Here is a 21,852-nt window from a genome sequence, read left to right on the forward strand (position 1 = left end):
ACAGGTACAGATTAACACAGGTACAGTAAGTAGGTCAAATATTTTAGAACACTCTCTGACGAACATACTATTAAACACCGAAAGACAGTCAAAAACAGAAAAAAAAAACAAAATAAAGTATCATGCAGTGGCGTATCCTCATAATATAATTGTTTATGGTAATTTAAGATCTCCCTTGACACACTATAAATAATGAGATACTTGTCAAAGTTATTGATGAAATTTTGTCATGCACGCTTGACATCCTGATCATTTCAAGCCGAGCAGTAATAATAACGTTACTGTTATTGTAAACATACTTGGTAAATATACATATACGAGTATGTATTAATATTTTCAGCTTAAAATATTTATGTTGTTCTAAGGGCCTGTTTTTTTATTTTAAGTCACTAGTCCGGCAAACAAGCGTTCGGCTCACCTGATGGTAAGAGATTACCATAGCTTGTAGACGCCTGCAACATCAAAAGCATCGCAAGCGCGTTGCCGAACCTATCCCCACCCCCCCCCCCCCCAGGAGCTCTGGTCACCTTACTCACCAACAGGAACACAATACTGCTTGAAAACAGTATTATTTAGCTGTGGTCTTCTGTAAGGTTGAGTGAGGTACTACCCCAGTCGTTTACCATTTGTGAATCGTTATTCGTTCTATTTGAGTAGACTTTGACAGCTGGAATTAGAATAAACCAATAGGACCTGCTTCTCCTTAATTAATAAATCGCAACTTTAAGATCTCATAAATATTGTAGAATTCGGTGGTAAAAAAGATTAGTGAATCAAATACTTTTTACTGTCGGATACTGACATCCGTCACATAGCTCTATCCAAAACTGTTGAAATAGTCTCTAAGAGGAAGGATTAAATAATCAAAATTACGACTATTTGTTATAGTTACAAAATTTTATAGATATTGCAATCTCAACTGCAACAATAAATGGTACGGACGATAATAATTATTTTTGTATTCTTTACTCTACTTGACCTTGCTGAAATCATATGCGCTCCTTGGGTACCATCACAGACTATTAAGTAAATTAACGATTATACAATCGTGATGAGATGAGATTTAATGTACCTAATAGTTTTATTATTGGTTAGAATCATGGAGTTTCAGTACGAATAAACATATGTATTTAAATACAGTTTTTTTAAGGACGATCTATAAAGCGGAGATACAAATATTTGTTTATCAAAATGTGTCTCTGATCTTAATATTTGTTCTTGTTTGATTTCCCAAAATGCGTTATAGAGTACGTAATACCATCGATCTCAATTGCTGTCCTAAGTGTCTATTAATAATCGAGAATTTCGCTAGAAAATTATCAGTCAGCATGGGGATTAAGATTACTTTAGATGAACTAATTATAGAGACTCTTAAGGATTGATCCGCCGACCAAGTCGATTAATTAAACAGACGGCCAAGGAGCTAAACTAACTTCGGATTTAGGCTCAGTACATTAAAATGTATAAGAAACATACTTGTGCTAGTTCAAAAATAAATTTAATTACATAAATGCCTCGAAATACATAGCCCTAGATGGGTATGGTCAAAGGTACAGAGCACTTTTTTGTGGGCCAGTGTTATTTGTTATATAGTATTTTATTAGTGGCAACATTATTGTTTCTTGCCTTTTCGTCGTCCTTGATGTCGTGTCGACCGCTCCGCATATAAAATATAATTATAGTCTGTTTGTCTTATAATTCATTAAAGTATAACTTAATCAAGCCTATGTTCTCATTGCTACGCCCAACCACTCAAAATGGTGTCAGAGTGGTTCTAGTCAAGAGACTCGAACTTCTACAAACCGTTATTCAAGTCGCCACATGCCACGTTTCGTCAATTAAGGTGAGAAGTATAATTTTATCATTGGTTTCGTCGAGCTTACGATGTCTGAAAAATCAGAAAATAATCACCAATCTTACCTAGGGGCCATGGGAGGTCTTCTCCAGCCGCTGAACATACATTCTAACAACATGCCTGAATGGAAAAATTGGCTCACTCGATACAATACTTTCTCATGGAGACTTTTTTAAAGCATTAAGATGAAAAACAAGCGTGCAGTCCACCTGATGGTAAGTACCGTAGCCTATATACACCTGCAACATTAGGAGCTATATAAGTGTGTCGCCGATCCTATTCCCGACTTTTCCCAGGACTTGGACCTTTATCTTTCGAATGAAAATTATGTAATTTTATCTCTTGTAAGTTAAATAATACCAAACAACCATTAATCATTTCATTGTACACCAAGAAAAGATAACACGCAGAAAAAGATAAACAATGTAACCTATACAAATATTACTACAAAAGGCAACAATGTTGACGAAAAGCGGTCTCTTTCAGTTAACTTAGGATTATAAAGGTACTAAGTTGATGGAATATTTAGATACAGTAAAAATAAACACACATATGTAAATGAAAACATAAATAAGTCACAATGGCAATATTTAAACTAGAAACTACATTACCTAAATATATAATTTTGGTATTTTATTAATATCTCTTACGGTCTTACCTAAAGATGATTATAAGACAATGCTCTTGGGAATAAAATCACTTTTATGTCCACTCTTTGTACTGTTTACTTTATAACATTAAGCTACTTTGGTTTTAGCTACATGGGTTATGGGTTCGATTTTTTATCACGCATTCACCAGCTTACTTTCTTTTTTCTTTTTTTTTTCGTGGGGAAAATCCATCATGGATACTCTCCAGCGCGGGGGCGCCAGAGGGTTATGTCAGACTTCTACAGACTAAAAACCACCACGTGTTAGCAGTCATCCGCCTGGGTGGGGCGAGATGGGGTCGCGCTACCATTCGCCATCTCGCCTCAGCGGTAGGCCCGGACAAAGCCTCTGGGCCCCGGCACCAGCTTACTCCCTAAGTCAACCGTGCGTTGAGAAATTTTACTTCAAAAATCATTTTCATCAGTCGGCTGTATCCTGAAACAGGCTTAGAAATAATTTGCCTACTTTAAGCACAAACCACCGTGTATATATTAAACATATTTATATATTTTTGTGTGTAAAATAAAGATTGTGTAAGAAGTGTTTTTAATTTATCAGTAATACGTTGTAATATTCACCAATCAATCAAAGATCAACCCCTAATCTCAGTTGACAGGTCCGCTCCAGCGCGACAGCAATCGCGAGAGTCTTCCGTCATATTGTTCTTAACAATACCACCATTGTCTCGGAATTGTGGAGAGAAATTAGCAATTTTCATTTGGATTGAGTTTTGAGTGCTTTTGAAAACCAAGTTGTTATTTTTTTGAAAAAAAAAAGACAAAAATGTTTCTTACAAAATTGTACTATAGGTAGGAATTTTAACTATTTTCATTCATATGTTAATGATAATGTTTCAGATTAATATGACCTCTAGATTGTTTTTATTCAATGATAGGCTGGAATTTGACCACTATTTGACCTGATAAGTGACAATGAGGTCTAGGATGGAGTACGCTTATCCAGAAGTAACCTATTCAGGTTATAGTTTTCCGGAAACACAGACGCTGATAGAGAGTTCTATATAAATAAATAAATAAGTATTACCTATATAGAATAGATAAAAGCATCTATCTGATAGGCTTTTATTGTTTTACCATTAAACCACCTTTATCTATCACATTTTCAATCCTCAATCTTTGAAACCAAGAGTTGTATTTGACACTATCAATCATATCAACCATTTTCAAAATAACAAACATGTTTAATTTCTATGTAGTTGTGGTGTATCTACCCACAATAAATACCTACCTAAATTAATGATAAGACAGTAAAAGATGGAAACGGGAAGATTTCCACTTATTGCCATTGTTTCATAGAGCCATCCCATCATAGCATGGCACTCCAATACCCAATAATGGGGTGTGCACTCGAGCGCAGCCACTCGGCGGTATTAGTCGCGCTGACCCGGAACTGATGCGGCTCTTTAATATATTGCATCAAAGTGATGACTTTTTTATGGCGACATTAAGGTAAAGACTCCAGACAGTTGGTACTAGGTGTTCAGGAGAGCGAAGGAGGTTAATATTGAAGAAGAGAGATATTAACTTGAATATTTCAATGATAACTCTAAATGACAATGTTATAAGAATAAGGTACATGAGCTATTGTCCTTGGAAGTGATTGTCAAAAAATGAGCGTCAAAAAGTTTATATTATTAAGTTTAGTCGAGTGTCGAAGATTTAATAAGTAAATACATTTTAATACCAAAAATTTTGTCAATTAGAAGGTTTTTGGAGTTTCATTCCCACCACTCATCACTTTTCACATCATCACATCAATTCACTGCCAAAATAACACTGACCTATTTTGTTTTCACAGGCCCAAATAACTTGAAATCCGAAAGGCGCAGACCCTTTGAACAAAGTTCATTTAAGCTGGTGTCCATACTTAAATTTGAACTTCAACGTTTTAAGCAAAACTATAATAATAATTGGCAAGAGTCATAAAAATTTCCAAACGATTACCCGTTCATAGATGACCCTAATGCTGATCACCAATCTGACCACTCCCGACTGCCGAGCATATGGCGCTCGCGTGCTCCAACTGTTGCGATGCTCCATAGTTGGGGCGCACGCTCATTACGCATGCTATGATACCTTATAATATATACGTTGATTAAAATGTGAATTACTGTTGTTTTCGGTATTTGCTGGTTAATTGTGATTGAAGGAACTAGGAATCATTAAGTTTGTTAATATAGGATATCACGCAGATAAACAAACAATAAAAGATAGTAGTCAGTAAAATGTAGTAAATTATTTTCTGGCATTGAAAGATTGCAAATTTTATATTAACCTAATGGCGACACATATTCAAAAGTAGACTTCCAAATGATAACAAGAGGCCTGGTGCATTTTTCGCCCAGAGAATGGGCATAGTGATTCAAAGTGGAAATGCTGCCAGCATTCTTGGCACAATTCCACACGGACATGATAAATCATAACCATCTGTAAATATTTAAATCTTAGTTTGTGAATTTTAAATAAATACATACAACTTATATTGGAAAACAAATGTAATAAAAAATAGTAACCATACTTGTAACTATCGTGTAGTAGATCATACTTGTAACTACCGTGGTCTAGAGTTTAAATCTATAAAAAATCAGTTAATGTATATGGTGAGTGTTTAAGTCGTAATAAAAATTCTGTATCTCTCTTAGTTTAAGCTTCGATTTTATAGTTTCGGATCATATTTACTGTAATACGGAGAAGAAAGTCTTTTTATTTTCTTGGTGAAAGATTTAAATTTAAAATTGAACCTTTACTTTTTTAATTTTTATGAAAGTTTTTAATATTATTAAAAATAAAATAAATATTAATTAAATAATATTAAAAAAGAAATAAAGAACAGACGCATTAATTTAGAAATTGATTTTGATCTAATAAATTATATTGACCAGAAGTTGCCAACGACTCGGTATCAATTTAATTTATTTCTAACAGGAACTTATCAAAATATTATCTTTCATAAATAATAAATAAACATAATAATTATATTTGAACATTTGATACTGAAATATATTCAAGCACCTACGTAAGCATTAGTCAATTAATTTCTTGTTTATTATTTACTATTGACATTAATTTAGTTAAGATCCACGTTTTATTATCTATAATATAAAAATAAGTCGCTGAATGTGTTGCTAAGCGCAAAACTCGAGAACAGTTGGACCGATTTCGCTAATTCTTTTTTTAAAATATTCCTTGAAGTATGAGGATGGTTCTTACGGAGAGAAAAATTAAAAAAAAAATTTAAATTTCCTGAAAAAGTCTAAAAACAACACTTTTCTATACTCCCATACAAAAGATTTGTGATAATACTTAAAAGTCAATTTGAACTTTAATACCATACGATAAAGTTTGTGTTAGGCGATACGAAGTTCGCCGGGTCAGCTAGTCTAATATATAAAATTCTCCTGTCGCCGTGTTTGTAGTTAAACTGCTCCGAAACGGCTTGACCGATTCTCGTGAAATTTTGTGTGCATATTGGGTAGGTCTGGAAATCGAACAACATCTATTTTTCATACCCCTAAGTTATAAGGGGGGTAGTATTTATACAGAGGTAGGGCACAGCTGGAAATTTCCTGCTCGAAATATGGATCAGCCCAGAAGCAGGAGGTGGGGTAGTCCGAGGCGGTAAGTACATGGAATGCTGAACAATTAACTCTGCTTAAAAATTATTCATTCATGACAAATATCTATTGACGACGCGTTGGCGTAGCGGTCACAGCACTGGCTGTTGCGCTGGCGGTTGCGGGTTCGATCCCCGCTCACGACAGACATTTGTATTGGCCATACGGATGTTTGTTGTGGTCTGGGCGTTGTGCTTGTATATTGTGTATGTTTCCGGAACCCCGACACAGGAGAAAATCCTACTGTTCTTCTGTACATCCGTTGAGTGTGAAGCGTTTATTTATTTATTTATTGATATCTACGTGAAAAATGTATGAAGTAGCATGGAATCGTACATGTGTATGGTGTACTAATAAAAATATTGATACGACAAATCTTACCGGTACACAATTAGCTCAAATTTTAACGGACCTATTTGATTAATAACCTTTCATACAATATATATACGAGTATAACATGTACTTGTTACACAAATTTTAAAATAAATTTCCTTCAAAAATCTAAAGATTCTCAAGCCACCTTATGGGATATCAATAATCTTACGTTTTGTCTTAGTAGTTACAGAATGAATTGTAATAAACTGTTTCAAGTATCACGTCATTGTACAATATTTTGGTACTGCTTCGGTCAGGTTGAACGCATATATCATCTAAGTCTACTTTTGATTGACGAAAATCTCGTGTCATCAGTCAGCAATTAAAACACAAATTATCTTTATTATATTTAGATGTTGTAACCCATAATGCATTAATACTTTTAAATAAGATTTCTTTTAATTAAATCTAGATAAGATAAATGATTTTGCAATATATATTTTCTCATGGATTTAATTAGTAAAAAGGATGAAACAGACTCTTTAAATAATTTTATTTCACTTCAGGTATCTATCATGCAAGTATTTTTATCGCGTTCGATTTTTTATCGCTTTACAAGCTTTAATTTCCTACAGACGTTTCATAGAATTTTCAAGCATTTCTTTCTGACCAGGAATATAAACGACGTATATTTAAAGGCGTTATTTGAATGATGCGTTTGCAATCTGCATTGCCTTGACGCTATGGTTTCTCGAAACATGTTTTTTTGTTTGTCCTAAGAACGCAATTTCAATTTAACTTCTCATCAAAAATACTACTATTATATTTTGTACATGTAATTATAATATTTCACTCTAAAATATGATAATATGATATATAAAATATGATATGTGGTGACTATGGGCAAAACACATAAGTTCACGTTATTTTTGGCGTAAACTTGTGGAGGCCTATGTCCAGCAGTGGACTGTATAGGCTGTAATGATGACTCTAAAATATAAAACGGCTAACTAAAAGTCTTCAAGAGATACTTTATTAGCAAGCTCTTATTGGTTTACAATGTTAAAAATTGAAAAAGTTGTTAAAAATCAATCACAATATTTCATAAACTTTTGGCTTATTTTAATTTCATCATCATCATCATCATCGTTTTAGCCTATGACGTAAAATGGCGTGAACTCGTGTGTGTTTCCCATAGTGACCACACTGGGCAGGCGGGTTGGTGACCGCAGGGCTGGCTTTGTCGCACCGAAGACGCTGCTGTCTGTCTTAGGCCTGTGTATTTCAAAGCCAGCAATTGAATAGTTATCCCGCCATCGGTCGGTTAATTTAATTTAATAATATTTTAAAAATAAAAATTTCGACAAATAAATAATATAAAACTACTGTATAATTGACGATGTCAGAGTGTTAGGGATTGTAATTTTAATATAAAAATAGTTTTAACAATGAAACGAAATAACGGCTAATAAAGTTTCGAGTGCGAGTAAACAGAGGATATTGCGTCTCGGATAACATCCGAATCGATTTTAAATTCAGCGCTGGAGTGTCAAACACTCGCGCCGCCGATATTCAAATGTGTTTCATATCCGGTCGCCCGGGCTTGTTGAGATTTTGAATGATTTTGATGAGGACTTGTTAGAAACGTACCCAGTACTTATATCTAGGTTGCACCGGTTGTGAATAAGTTACGAATAAACATTAACAACGGGACGTAGAGTAGGTTATGAGGATTTTTTTCTTCTCAAATAATAAACTACAGCGTCTCACATAAAAGGAAACCAGGATCTGATGATGGGAACCCAGAGAAATCGAGGGAAACTCGAAAATCCGCTTAACTTTTTACTGGGTGTACCGATTTCGATAATTTTTAATTAAATCGAAAGCCGCTGGAACGGTCGATTTTTGATATGATATTAAAATTTTTTTTAGAATTTCCTAATGTGTGGGTAACACAAAAATAAATGAAAAGCATGTTTATCACGTGGTCACATTTAAATTTCATCGAGATCTAATTAAAACTTTTGGAGTAATCTTTGATAATGCGTATTTACTTGACTAATTTTTCGTCTACGTTGTATTACTTGTCGATATAATTGAAGTCGGTCTTTTTCGTTTGCCAGCAAACACAATTATTGTTGATCTCTTTTGTAAAGTGTTCTCGATGTTATTGTTTTGATGTTTATTATGTTATAATAATAAAAGATCAGTAAACTTAGGTAGGGTTAGGTGTTTATTGACATGAAAAATATACAAAGGATTCCGAATGCGATTATGGGTTTTTGCTGATTTGGATATTTTTGCCAATTCTTTATTAAATATAGTTTCACGATAGTTATATCATAACAAACGCTATATAATAACAATCGCTCTGGTGTAGTGGTGTGAGTAGTCACCTAAAATACCGATGGTTTGCGGGTTCGATTCACGCTCGGGATAGATAATTGTACAAATATTTCCTTCCTTTTGAATATCTGTCGTTGTAGGTTTCCCCACAGTGCCTCGGAGAGCACCTATAGCCGTCGGTCTCGGTTGTTATTATAAATACCTGATAGCGATCGTTATTCATAGTAGGGAGCATATCCACCAACCCGAAGTGTAACAGCGTTGTGGATTAAGTTCCAATCCTTCTCATACAAAAGGCGACTTATGCCCAGCAGTGTGATGTTACAGATTGAATGCGTGAATGCGATAATTATATAATTGACTTTGTAATAAAATTCAACTTTAGAAGTTGCGTATTGATATTGAAGACGGTTTTAAACCAATTTTAGTTTATGAAATATTAGCAATATTTCTGAAACGCCAGTTACACCATCTTGTACGTTAAATCAAAGAGGCCGCCGGCGCCGTATTTTTTAGAGTTCCTCCGTCGGAGATAAGAAGCCGCACTCAGAGCTTGAGTGCTCTACAAATAGTGGAGTATTTTTAGCTTCCGTTCTTATTTCGGCAGGGCTTTTACCGACTTACGAGAACGTAGGTCATGGTCATGATTTTCGAACGTGGGAATTGAAAATTCAAATTTGAAAATTTATACATTTTTATGTATGTTTTAATATTTTAGATACAATATCTATATAGTAATAACTATCTGTCAAATTTACACAGTTGATTTTTAAAAATAATGAAATATAATCATCTTGTTATCTTGTCTAGTAATTTTTAGATCATGACAAACGTTAATCGAGTCAGAATTGAGCCAGTTAATTGTAAATACAAGTTAAATTAAAGTATAAAAACAGAATTCATATTTATACCGTAATGAAATTGGAGTATACCGTATGGAAATAATGATATCTTAACAGGACTTTAGGCGCAATTGGCAATGACTTTATTTTTCCCTCCAGTGTTAGATTCTTGGTCGAGTCTACGTATTGTATGTGTATATATTATATACTTTTACTACTTTTAACTGAGGTAGGGCGCAGCGGGCAATTTCCTGCCCAAAATATGGAGCAGCCCGACTGGGGTTGTACCTCGACCTTACAGAAGATCACAGCTAAATATTACTGGTTTCAAGTGGTGCTATGTTCCTGTTGGTGAGTAAGGTGACCAGAGCTCCTGGTAAATTGGGGATAAGGTCGGCAACGCGCTTGCGATGATTCTGGTGTTGCAGGCGTTTATAAGCTACGGTAATCGGTTATCATAAGGTGAGCCTTACGCTTCTTTGCCGACCTGATTATATATATTTAAAAAAAAACCATAACACAGGCGTTAAAATGTCTACTTAGGAGCAGACGACTGCGTTTGTACGTTAAACGTATGTATTTGTTATGATTTTCTGTAATTATAATGTAACGCATTATCAACGTTATAAAAATAAAAGTAATTGATACTTAAAAACATCGAGCAAGTAATTGTATAACAGCATTCATTTACATTATATAAATGTTTCATTCCCGCTAATTATATTTCCAGAACGTTTTAAAAGTGTTTTGACTTTTATGATAAAGAACTCGTAAAAACTTTCTATGTAAATTTGTTTACAATATTAAAAGGAATCACTGGACAAATTAACAATTTATTAGAATTGTCTGTACACAAGTTTGTCTTTGATTGTATATTTGTTTGTTTGTATTGTATCAGTTTGATAAAAAATTTATAACGTTTGATGAGGGATTAGAGAGATTAGATTATTTAAGTGTTTTGTTTATAAAAGAATTATGTTTTTAAATAAAGTTTAATTTTATGTAATCATAATTATTTTAATGAACTATTGTTTCTATAAATTTTTTGTTATTCTTATTATTTAGTAGGGACCGATAAAATTGATCCCAAAGTAGGAATAAGTCACTTTTAGATTATAAAAAGTATTTTTTGACTAAATAAAAATTTAGAATTTGTATCAGTTCAGCCTATTGCAGTCCATTGCTAGACATAGGGTTCCCCAAGTTCACGGCAGTAAAAAAGTAGAAATAAGTCACTACGGCTCTGTAAAAAAATTAAAAGTAGGTAATTATGTTTACAAAAATTAAAAAAAAAATGTTTTTAAAAATAAAATAATAAGACAAGCATACTCGGGTAATTATCTAGTTTGATTTGAATCATATTTGTTTATTGGTAATAATTGTATGAAATGATACAAAAACGTATTCCACATTAACAGCTAAAGGCGATACATTTATGTTATATTAAATTTTTGTAAGTAATTTCAATAACTGTAATGGGAAGTGCAGAGAGAGCTACTTATCGTAAATCAGTCTGTGTTGCATTAGTGTAAAAACTCTGTTACATCTAAAAATACCTGTAACGATTGTGTAACAGCTAATGTATTTTGATTTTTTACATTTGTTTAATTATTAAATTCAATTGAATCGATATATTTAAAGTAAATACAATCGTGATGATAGCAATTTGTTTTGGCTTTTGTTTGTTGAGGTTCTTATTTAGACTATTTTTAAGTGTGTTCAATCTTGAGTGAGTTTTGCTGGGTGTTGCGATTTTGATGATGCCTTTTGATTTCGATACACACACTTCAGCCTATCGCAGTCCACTGCTGGACATAGGGTTCCCCAAGTTCCCGTCACACATCCCGGTCTTCCGCAATCCTCATCCAGCCTACACCGGCAATCTTACGTAGATCGTCGGTCCAACGGGCCGGAGGACGTCCCACACTGCGTTTGCCAAGACGCGGTCTCCACTCTAGGACCCGTCTACTCCAACGGTATCCGGATATCGGTATCGGATTTCGATATACTGATGATTATTATGTGATGCTATTGCTTCTTCAGTACCTTCAGCTGGGCATTGGCCTCTTTTCCCATGTAGAAGAAGGATCAGAGCTAAATCCATCACGCTGCTTCACTGCGGGTTGGCGGATATATTCTCTACTATTAGTAACGGACGCTACTAGTTTTATATGACAATCTGGACCGACTGCTTAACGTGTTCTCCGAGGCATGGTGGGAAGACCCAATGGAAATAAACATTTGTACAAACACAAATATCCACTCCGAGCGGGAATCGAACCTGCGAACGTCGGTGTTTAGACGCCGCCAACACGGCATACGCACCGTATTACACAAGAGCGTGTTCTGATTATTATTATATGTTCCCATTTCAATTTGAGCGAGACCTGAGGAGTGCCTACTTTTTAATGCGTATTTACTTGACTATTTTTTCGACTACCTTCATTGTATTCTCGTAAATGTAAATTAGTTTGTTTTTTTTTTCATTTGCGAACAAAAACGATTTAGTTTGTTTTTAGTGCACAGCAATGTGAAACTATTTTTAACCGACTTCAAAAAAGGAGGAGGTTACTCAATTCGACCATATATATTTATGAATGTTAGGGGATAGCTTCGTCGTTTATGAACCGATTTTGGTAATTCTTTTTTGTTGGAAAGGAGATATATAGGTGTGGTACCATGATAAGAAAACCAGGACCTGATGATGGAATCTCAGAGAAATCGAGGGAAACCCTCGAAAATCATAAGGACGACTAATGCGTTTGTTAATTTTGTTTGTCTACTTACGTTGTATTACTTGTCTATGTAATTGAAGTTTGCGAGAAAACACAATTATATATTCTACTGACGTCATGTATGTTGTGTTGTTACATGATAAATTTACTTAGAAATCTCTCTGAATTGTATATTATTGTACCTACCCTACACGAGTATTAAGGTAGGGTACAACAGGAATTTTGCTCAACATCTTACAGCAGATAACAGCTAAATAATACTGCTTTCAAGCAGGGTTGTGTTCCTGTGGTGAGTAAGGTGGGCAGAGCTCCTGGGGGTATTGGGGGTAGGGTCGCCAACGTGCTTGTAATACTCCTCATGTTAAAGAAGTCTATAATATATATATAGTATGTATATGTAGCGTATATATATATATATACGCTACATATACATACTATATACATATACACACAGATAAAAGCTTAAGCTTAGCTAAGCACTCCAACGGTCTCTACATAATAGTATGCAGTTTATTTGCTCTTCTACATAGTTGATAATTTCGACGTACTTGCTGTATGGACTTCATCGACAATATTATGTATATATACAAATCCATACAAATCTATACATATGTATTTTAGTTGGTAATATGATGTAATACATCTGAATTGTTAGTTGGTTTGCTGAAACACAATATTTTTTGTCATATAAAAAATTTAGGTTGTTGGTTTAGAGAAACAATTTTTTTAAATTTTTTTTTAAACTATAGTCCTTAAGTCTTTTGTTAGTGCATTAGTGCACGTGTCTGTCCTATATTTAAGTTCACTTGTATACCCTTGCCTTTATGTACCTATTTGTATATTCAAATCAATGTTATTTAGCTGTAAGTTTTCCTGTAAAATAAATAAAAAATAAAATAAAAAATAGCTATCTGTAGAATACAACAATGAATAAATATGAAATGTATGTACGCGCGTAATATCCGAACGACTGCGCCAAAATAAATATTTCTTTTTTCTGTTCATTCTTGACGATGAAATAATCTAAAAAAGACAATTAAAAAAAAACCAAATATCCACGAACAAATATTGCAAACTTGAGTTATTTTTTAACCGACTTCCAAAAAAGGAGGAGGTTCTCAATTCGACTGTATTTTTTTTTTATGTATGTTACATCAGAACTTTTGACCGTGTGGACCGATTTCGACAAATGTTTTTTTTAGTCGAAAGGTGGTATATGTCATTTGGTCCCATTTAAATTTATTTGAGATCTAACAACTACTTTTCGAGTTATATCTAATAATGCGTTTTTACTTGACGCTTTTTTCGTCTACCTACCTTGTATTATACCGCATAACTTTCTACTGGATGTACCAATTTTTGTATTGGAAAGTGGATATCTCTAGTTTAGTACCATGATAGGGAAACCAGGATCTGATGATGGAATCCCAGAGAAATCGAGGGAAACTCTTGAAAATCCGCAATAACTTTTTACTGGGTGTACCGATTTTGATAATTTTTAATTTAATCGAAAGCTGATGTTTGTCATGTGGTCACATATATATTTTATTGAGATCTAATAACTACTTTTTGAGTAATCTTTGATAACGCGTACTTACTTGAGTATTTTTTCGTCGATCTACGTTGTATTACTCGTCGGTGTAATTGAAGTCGGTTTTTTTTCGTTTGCGAGCAAACACAATTATTTTCTATTTCATATCGCAGAATTTCGTTCTTATGTAGGTAGATAGAATAGATAGGTTTGATTTGATAAACTTGGAGAAATACACATTAGGTAACTTAGTATTTATCTATGTGATAAAGATACATTAATGTTAAATTTTGTAATCACATTCGTGATAATGTTATAACCGATACTATTATTGATTTATTGTGTTGCTGATAAAGAGCTTATACACTAAACAATAGAAGTAGATTTAGGAAATGTCGCGGGTACAAAACTGAGCCTCTGACATTTCACGTGAGAAACATAATTACATAAACAATAATTAACTGAGGTACGGCACAGCAGAAATTTCCTGATCAAAACATGGAGCAGCCCGACTGGGGTAGTATCTCGACCTTACAGAAGACCACAGCTAAATAATACTGTTTTCAAGCAGTATTGTGTTCCTGTTGGTGAGTAAGGTGACCAGAGCTCCTGGGGGGAATTGGGGATTGGGTCGGCAACGCGCTTGCGATGCTTCTGGTGTTGCAGGTGTCTATAAGCTACGGTAATCGCTTACCATCAGGTGAGCCGTACGCTTGTTTCCCGACCTAGTGACATAAAATAAATAAATAAATAAATAAATAAACATTCACCTTTAAAATAAAAAATAAAAACCTGACTAGACATTACTAGAGGATCGACAAGTGTATACATCTTGCTCTCGTTGGGGAATAACCGGGCTTTCATCGGGACAAGATCCCTACGAGAACTCACTCAAAACCCAGACTAGAAAACGAAAAGTTAGGTTGGTTGTCTACTTGGGTACTGCGTGGAACCACTGGAACCCAATATAAACATGAAAAATTAGTAAGTATTTACTAATTGGGCTCTGATTACGAGTTGAATCCAAGTATATGTGTTTTTCTAAGAGCAATAAAGAAATTTAATTTTTGAATATTATCATCGACAGTTTTTCCCCACCGTGCCTCGGTGAGCACATTAAGCCGTCAGTCCCGGTTATTATTGTAACCTGATGGCGATCGTTACTCGTAGTGGGGAATATATACGCCAACCCGCGTGGTGGATTAAGCTCCAATCCTTCTCCTACATGGAGAAAGAGGCCTATGATCAGCAGTGAGATGTTACAGGCTGAATCGTGTAGACAGTTAAATGAGGACGGTAAGGCTTTAATTACATAATCTAATATATAAAATTCTCGTTTCGCGGTGTTTGTAGTTAAATTCCTCCGAAACGGCTTGACCGATTCTCATGAAATTTTGTGTGCATATTGGGTAGGTCTGAGAATCGAACAACATCTATTTTTCATGCCTCGAAGTTATAAGGGGGTTAATAACATATATGGTAAAACAACGTTTGCGGAGTCAGCTAGTATAATATATAAACTTTTTGTTTTGCTGTGTGCTAGATACATATCTTATACGATAAACAGTACGATAAACAGTACGATAAACAGTTAATCAATCTCCATTTTAATATCTTATATAAAACTTTAGTTATAAACAACGTAATAAATGTTAGCCGTCATTAGCTCCGGTATAGTTATAACGAGACAAGTCTTTTATTCCTTTTCATATCTAAAGGTCAAATGGACTTCTAGACACGAACGAGATCATAAAACGTTTAAACGTATTCTCAGCGCGGGCGCAGTCTGCCTCATCGTTCGACCAATCACAGAGCTGCGCTCCCGAAAGGCGGGGCACGAACCTCAAATAATTACAATTTTTCGAGACCTTAGATCCCTCACGATAAAACTTTATTCGAACAATGGCATGTCATAATATTTTCATTTTTTTTCTCTCTTTTGAAATGAATAATGAGTCCAGTCCAATGTCATAGCTATAAAGGTGTTTTTTCGTTGGAGAATGATTTGTGAGATGTTATCGACGTGAAATTAGTGGTTCCCGGTCTATAATTTACTGGAATTTACTTTTATGGATTTCGAATTGGCCGTCTCAATTTATTATTACCTCAGAGCGGCGTGACAATAGAAATGTTAACTAACTTAACTTTTTTTTGATAATTTGTCTAGCCAAATTAGTCTACTTGTACCTATGTATTTTTTATCATCTTTTTGATAAAATGTCAATAAATAAGCAATAAAAAAGAAGTAACCTCTGTCCAATACAAAAAACACGTAGAAGTAATTTGGTTTAAATAATCGTGCCAACTTTTTAAACCTGCCTTTTTAGGTTTTCAAATAGGGCCACTCCCTCCCCCTTTAACACACTTAAGTCACACTCAGTGACCCCCTAATAATCGATTAGGGCATTTTGACGTTTTATGAGACACTATATTTTATAGATTTTTTATAACTGCTCAATTAGACGTGACGAAATGACACTTCTAAAGCACTTCCTTGTTCAAAGGCGACGTATTCAAATTGGCGACATTCTGTGTACCTACTTATAATATTTCCAGCACGTGTATTATTTATCTTGCGATGGATATAAGCCGGTTTTTAATATATTACTATGTTATTTTACCTGATTTGGTATTATTAGTATGTTATCTGTCTTATCTGTTGTATCGTACCTAGATCATATTATGTATATGAAATCTAATAACAATGTATTCTATTTGATAAGGAACTAATAGCATTTTAATTTGGAAAAAAATAAATACATTTTAATCTACTTGAACAAAGAAATTTCTGATTTAATTTGATTTTTCAAAATAATTTCATTATGCCGTTACATGACTTTGTACATCACTGCTTCTGCTTCAGCCTGTAATATCCCTCTTCTGGGCATAGCCCTTTTTATCCATGTAGGAAAGGATCAGAGCTTAATCCACCACGCTGCTCCAATGTGAGTTGGCGGATATATTCCCTACTATGAGTAATGATCGCTATCAGGTGTACATGATAACAACCGGGACTGACGACTTGCTCTCCGAGGCGCGGTGGGGAAACTCACAAAGACTGCACAAACACCCATATCACGGCAAAACATCTGAATGGCCAATACAAATGTTTGTCATGTACGGGGATCGAACCCGCAACCGTCAGCGCAACAGCCACAAACCAGTGCAGTGACCGTTGCGCAAACGTCGTCATTGTATATCACATAGTATTTTAATATACATACATATAAATACCAATTTATATTAACAACTATATGTAACAACGTTTCTGCTGTCTCATCCTTCACATCTCAATATAGTTCTGACAGCGTTTTTTGTAATCCACTTTCCAATAAACACAAATAACTACCGTAGAAGTCCTTATCACTCAAATTTAAGGTTCAAAATAGTTCAATAATATATCAACTCAAAAACGCCTTGTCAAAACAGTCGGTAACACAAAGTGGAGTTTTAACATCGGCTTCCTTTATAGTTTTTTGGTTTTTAGCCACTCAGTACCGAATTTCTAAATTGGTTCAATTTTTTTAATTTCTAATAACTATTATTTGCGGAAATGTCTCTCAAATTAGATGAGGGTAGTTTTGGAACAAAAATGGCTTTTATTGTTTTTGATTGAACTTTAGATCTGTAATTTGGATTAGAATTTCTTTCGTTGAACATTTTAAGTTATACGAGTTCTTCTGAAACAGCTTTATTTTTATTTTTATTTTTTTATATCACTAGCACGGCAAACAAGCGTACGTCTCACCTGATGGTAAGCGATTACCGTAGCTTACAGACGCCTGCAAGACCAGAAGCATCGCAAGCGCGTTGCCGAACCAATCCCCAATGAGCTCTAGTCACCTTACTCACCAACAGGAACACAATACTGTTTGAAAACAGTATTATTTTTTTAGTTTGCTTTTTACGCTAGCGGTCGCGGTTACATACTGATGTTAGTTGTTTTCTGGGCGCTTAATAATTAATCTAATGTTTGGAATTCGAAGTAGTTTCAATATTGAATTCCTAAAATTTTTTTTGTCGCTTTAGATTTAGAACATAAATATTTAAAGTCACAACACTTACACTTATCAGACACAAATGCACAGACTACGACAAACATCTGTATGGCCAATACAAATGTTGTTGTGGGGATCAAACCAGGGACCGCCAGCTCTGTGACCGTTGCGCCAACGCTTCATCAGTATTCAATTATTATAAGTATATTAAATATTATAAACGAAAACTCGCGAACAAGCGCGATAACGTTAATGCGTGACGTTTGAGTGGTCGTTAAACTTCTTGAAATACAGTCTTATTTGTATATCATTATGTAAGAATCTTCTTAAAATATTATAAGACACCAAAAATGATGAATTAAATCAGTGATTCTATTGTCCTCAAAAGATACATTGATTCGTTCAAGATATTTAACCGGCTCTAAATAAGGAGGAGGCTCTCAATTCTGTGTCTGTTTTTTAGTTAGTAGTTTTTAAGTTATCTACTAATTCCTAATAATGTTTATTTAATTGATTATTTATTCGACTGCCAAAGTTGATGATATTCATTTATTACCTTTCGAGGTAAAAACACAATTATTTTAGTTAGCTACGATGAATCTTTAGATACTTAAGATACTCTCAAAATGTGGTAAAACAAAGAAATAGATATAAGAATAATTTTATATAATTTATTATTTTTAAAAGTGTAACCTCGGAGTTTTTCCCGCTACTTCTTTGGAGAATCTTAATTCCGAATCGGCGGTAGTTTCATTTATAACCATAATAATTAATTAAAATAAATATAATTTTGATTTGTAAAATGACGATGCTAGTGCTAAAGCTTACTTAGATAAAGTAATTATTGATTTTGATCTTATTATATTTATAAGTCCATATGCGATACAGTCGAACGGTTACTAATAAATCCATTCCGATAATACGAGTATTGATAAGGTGTTTTAATATAATAAATATATGTCATTCACGCTAATATATGTTTTATATTGAACTGTCAAATTTATAAACAATAAATTTAATAATGATTTATTAGTTCTATTTTAGTATAAAAGGATCATGTTTAGTTCTGAATTATGAGTCAGCTACGATTCTTCTTCCTACCAAGGCTTAAAGAGGTATGGGATTTTAATACTGTTACTTACATAACTATTATTTTATGTGTTTGGTACTTTTCGTTTTATTAGCTGCTTTATAGTTGAGATACCTTATTAACTGAGGTAGGTCACAGCAGTAAATATCCTGCTCGAAATCTGGAACAGCCCCGATGGGAAGTATTTGGACCTTACAGAAGAGCACAGTTAAATAACACTGTTTTCAAGCAGTGTTGTGTTCTTGTGGTAAATAAGGGTACTCGAGTTCCGAGTGGGCTCGGTAACGCACTTGCGATGCTTTTGGTGTTGCAGGCGTCTAAAGGTTATGGTAACCGTTCACCATCGTGCGTGAGTACGCTTGTTTGCCGACTTAATTGTATAAAAAACTACTTAATTGTCATTTGTTATTTTTTGATTTAAAAAATATTATCACAGGAATAGTCTAACGATATATGTGCTGTATATACACATATATGAATAGTTAATTTGTTTATAGTATCAAAAATATTTATTTTATTTCACAAGACATATGTACAATTCATGTCCTTGTCTCTTTCTCATTATAGTTCTTAAAATTTTTTAACAGTCATATCCTTCATAATAATTATAATAATATTTAGTATATATTTACTATATACTATACTCTCACTAAAATCCGTTTCATAAAACTACAATTTATCCTAAATTTTCAATTACAATGGTTTTTTATTGTTTCAGTTACCGACAATGATGCCTATTTGCACGATCGTCCTTCTGGGTTTGCTTGTAGGTGCTCAGAGTAAGAGTGTTGAACACATCCGCGCTGAACATCATGCAGGTTCAAAGGCAGATAGTGCAGCTCATGAGAAAAGAATAGCAGAAGCAATCGATAGCTCGCGGGCTGGACTGGATGAAGTAGCCGCAGTTATTGCTAAGTCTCGCGATGGACAACTTATGGCGCATGAAGCCCAAGCCTTAAGCGAGGAATTGAGCCGTAGAGGACTCCCTGTCGGTCTGATAAGCTCATCACTTCGCCCATTGCATCCTCGTTATTATTTAGGCCGCCTTCGTCCAGGATACAAATCTGATGATAGTTCTATTGTTGAACGCCTCGCTGCTAGCCATGTCAGCACAATTGATCCACTACAATCAAACCGAGCTCAGGAAATAGTACATTTATTAGTTTCCCAAAGAGATGGTAATCTAGATCATGTTGCTGCCCTTTTAAAGAACAGAGCCGACAGTGTTGATGCTTTACAAGCTTTACACGAAGCAGCCAGTAGGGCGGGCAGTCCAGCTGCAGAACACCTAGAGCAAGTTGCTGAGGCTATAAGCAGAGCTAGTGCTATTGAAGCTGCAAAGGAATTGATCGAACCAGCAGCACAGTCAAGAAATGCGCAAGAACATCTTGCCGCTGTTTTAGAAAGGGCCAATAGTCTGAAAGCTTTACATGAATTACAAGAATCTGCTAGAGGTAACGTACAGGCGGCACTCGAACATGCCGCTCATGCTGCAGAAAGAGTTGACGGCCTACACGGATTACTAGGAGGTCATTCAGTAAGACACGCTCAACAAGGTAGCGCTCCATGTATACTTTGTTAAATGCTTCAGAGCTGACCGTGTTAGATGATGTGCAGAGCGCATAAGTCTAACAAGTTAATCACTTAGACCAGACTTGTCCCTATGGTAAAACTGATACAAAATTTATTTCAAATTTAATATATCATATATATGTATATTGTTTAATTATTCCTATTTTATGTATAATGTATTATTTTAACACGTAATTACGTGTATATGTATGTATTTGTATTGTTTATTTATTAATAAAGAATTGGACAACTGTGAAATTGATTTATTTTAATCCTGACTGTACTGGCAGAACTTTATTTGTAGTTGAAAGTAATATTCGTATATCATCTATGTATATAATAAAAATATAATGGGTCACTGTCTGTACATTTAAAATATATGAGAAAAAAATATCATTGGGACCTTTATCAACGCAAATGGCACCCAAAACAATGATTGTCAGAATTTTTGTCTGTTTGTCTATTTGTCTATGCGTTTGTGCACGCTAATCTTAGAAAATAGTAATCTTAGTTTCGCACGCGATAGTCGCGGTGACTAGACACACCAAGGCCTGTGTCTACTACACCGACTACAGGGATGACGCGATCTGTCGTTTCGTCGGGAGGGCGGCGGAGGCTACGGAAAAAGACATCCTCGAGCATAGTCTCAAGATGGCGATTCATAATAGAGACACCGCCGTCGTTGAGAGTATTCTCGAGATGTCAAAATAAAATTGGAATAGGTTGCTTGGCTTGGGAGTACTCCTCGTTGGTAGTAATATAGATAATATTAAAAATATATATATATTTAAGAAAACTATTATCACGCAAATTACGTTTGCGACAGACAGAAGATCGAAAAAAAACCGAAATTACTTTTAAACTAACTTTATTAATATTTTAATTAAAACAATTAAACCTATAAACGATGATTCCACTTCGATGTGGGAATATGGAATGATCGCTTTTACAAAGAATAATTATTAGAACTAAATCCGTGAGAACATTACGCCGTTGCTGCATTGACACTTTTACTCAGTAAATAATATAGAATGAAATGCAACGTAGACAATCCCCATATCATAGTACTACGTAATTCCTCCCCCCTTAGAACGGCGACTATTTTAGCACGTTTAGTGAAAATGTTGCCGGAATATTATCAGGGTTGCTAGATGTTTGCAGGATCTCGGGCGAAGGCTGCTGCTTCCTTTTCACGTCGTTACGTTTCCATAGATAACGTCGAGTTGCCACGATTATTCCAAGTACGCCTGCACTCAATAGTATACTGTAGAACGGAATTGTAGT

The sequence above is a fragment of the Melitaea cinxia genome, chromosome 22, assembly GCF_905220565.1.
Source record: "Melitaea cinxia chromosome 22, ilMelCinx1.1, whole genome shotgun sequence".
Taxonomy (NCBI): domain Eukaryota; kingdom Metazoa; phylum Arthropoda; class Insecta; order Lepidoptera; family Nymphalidae; genus Melitaea; species Melitaea cinxia.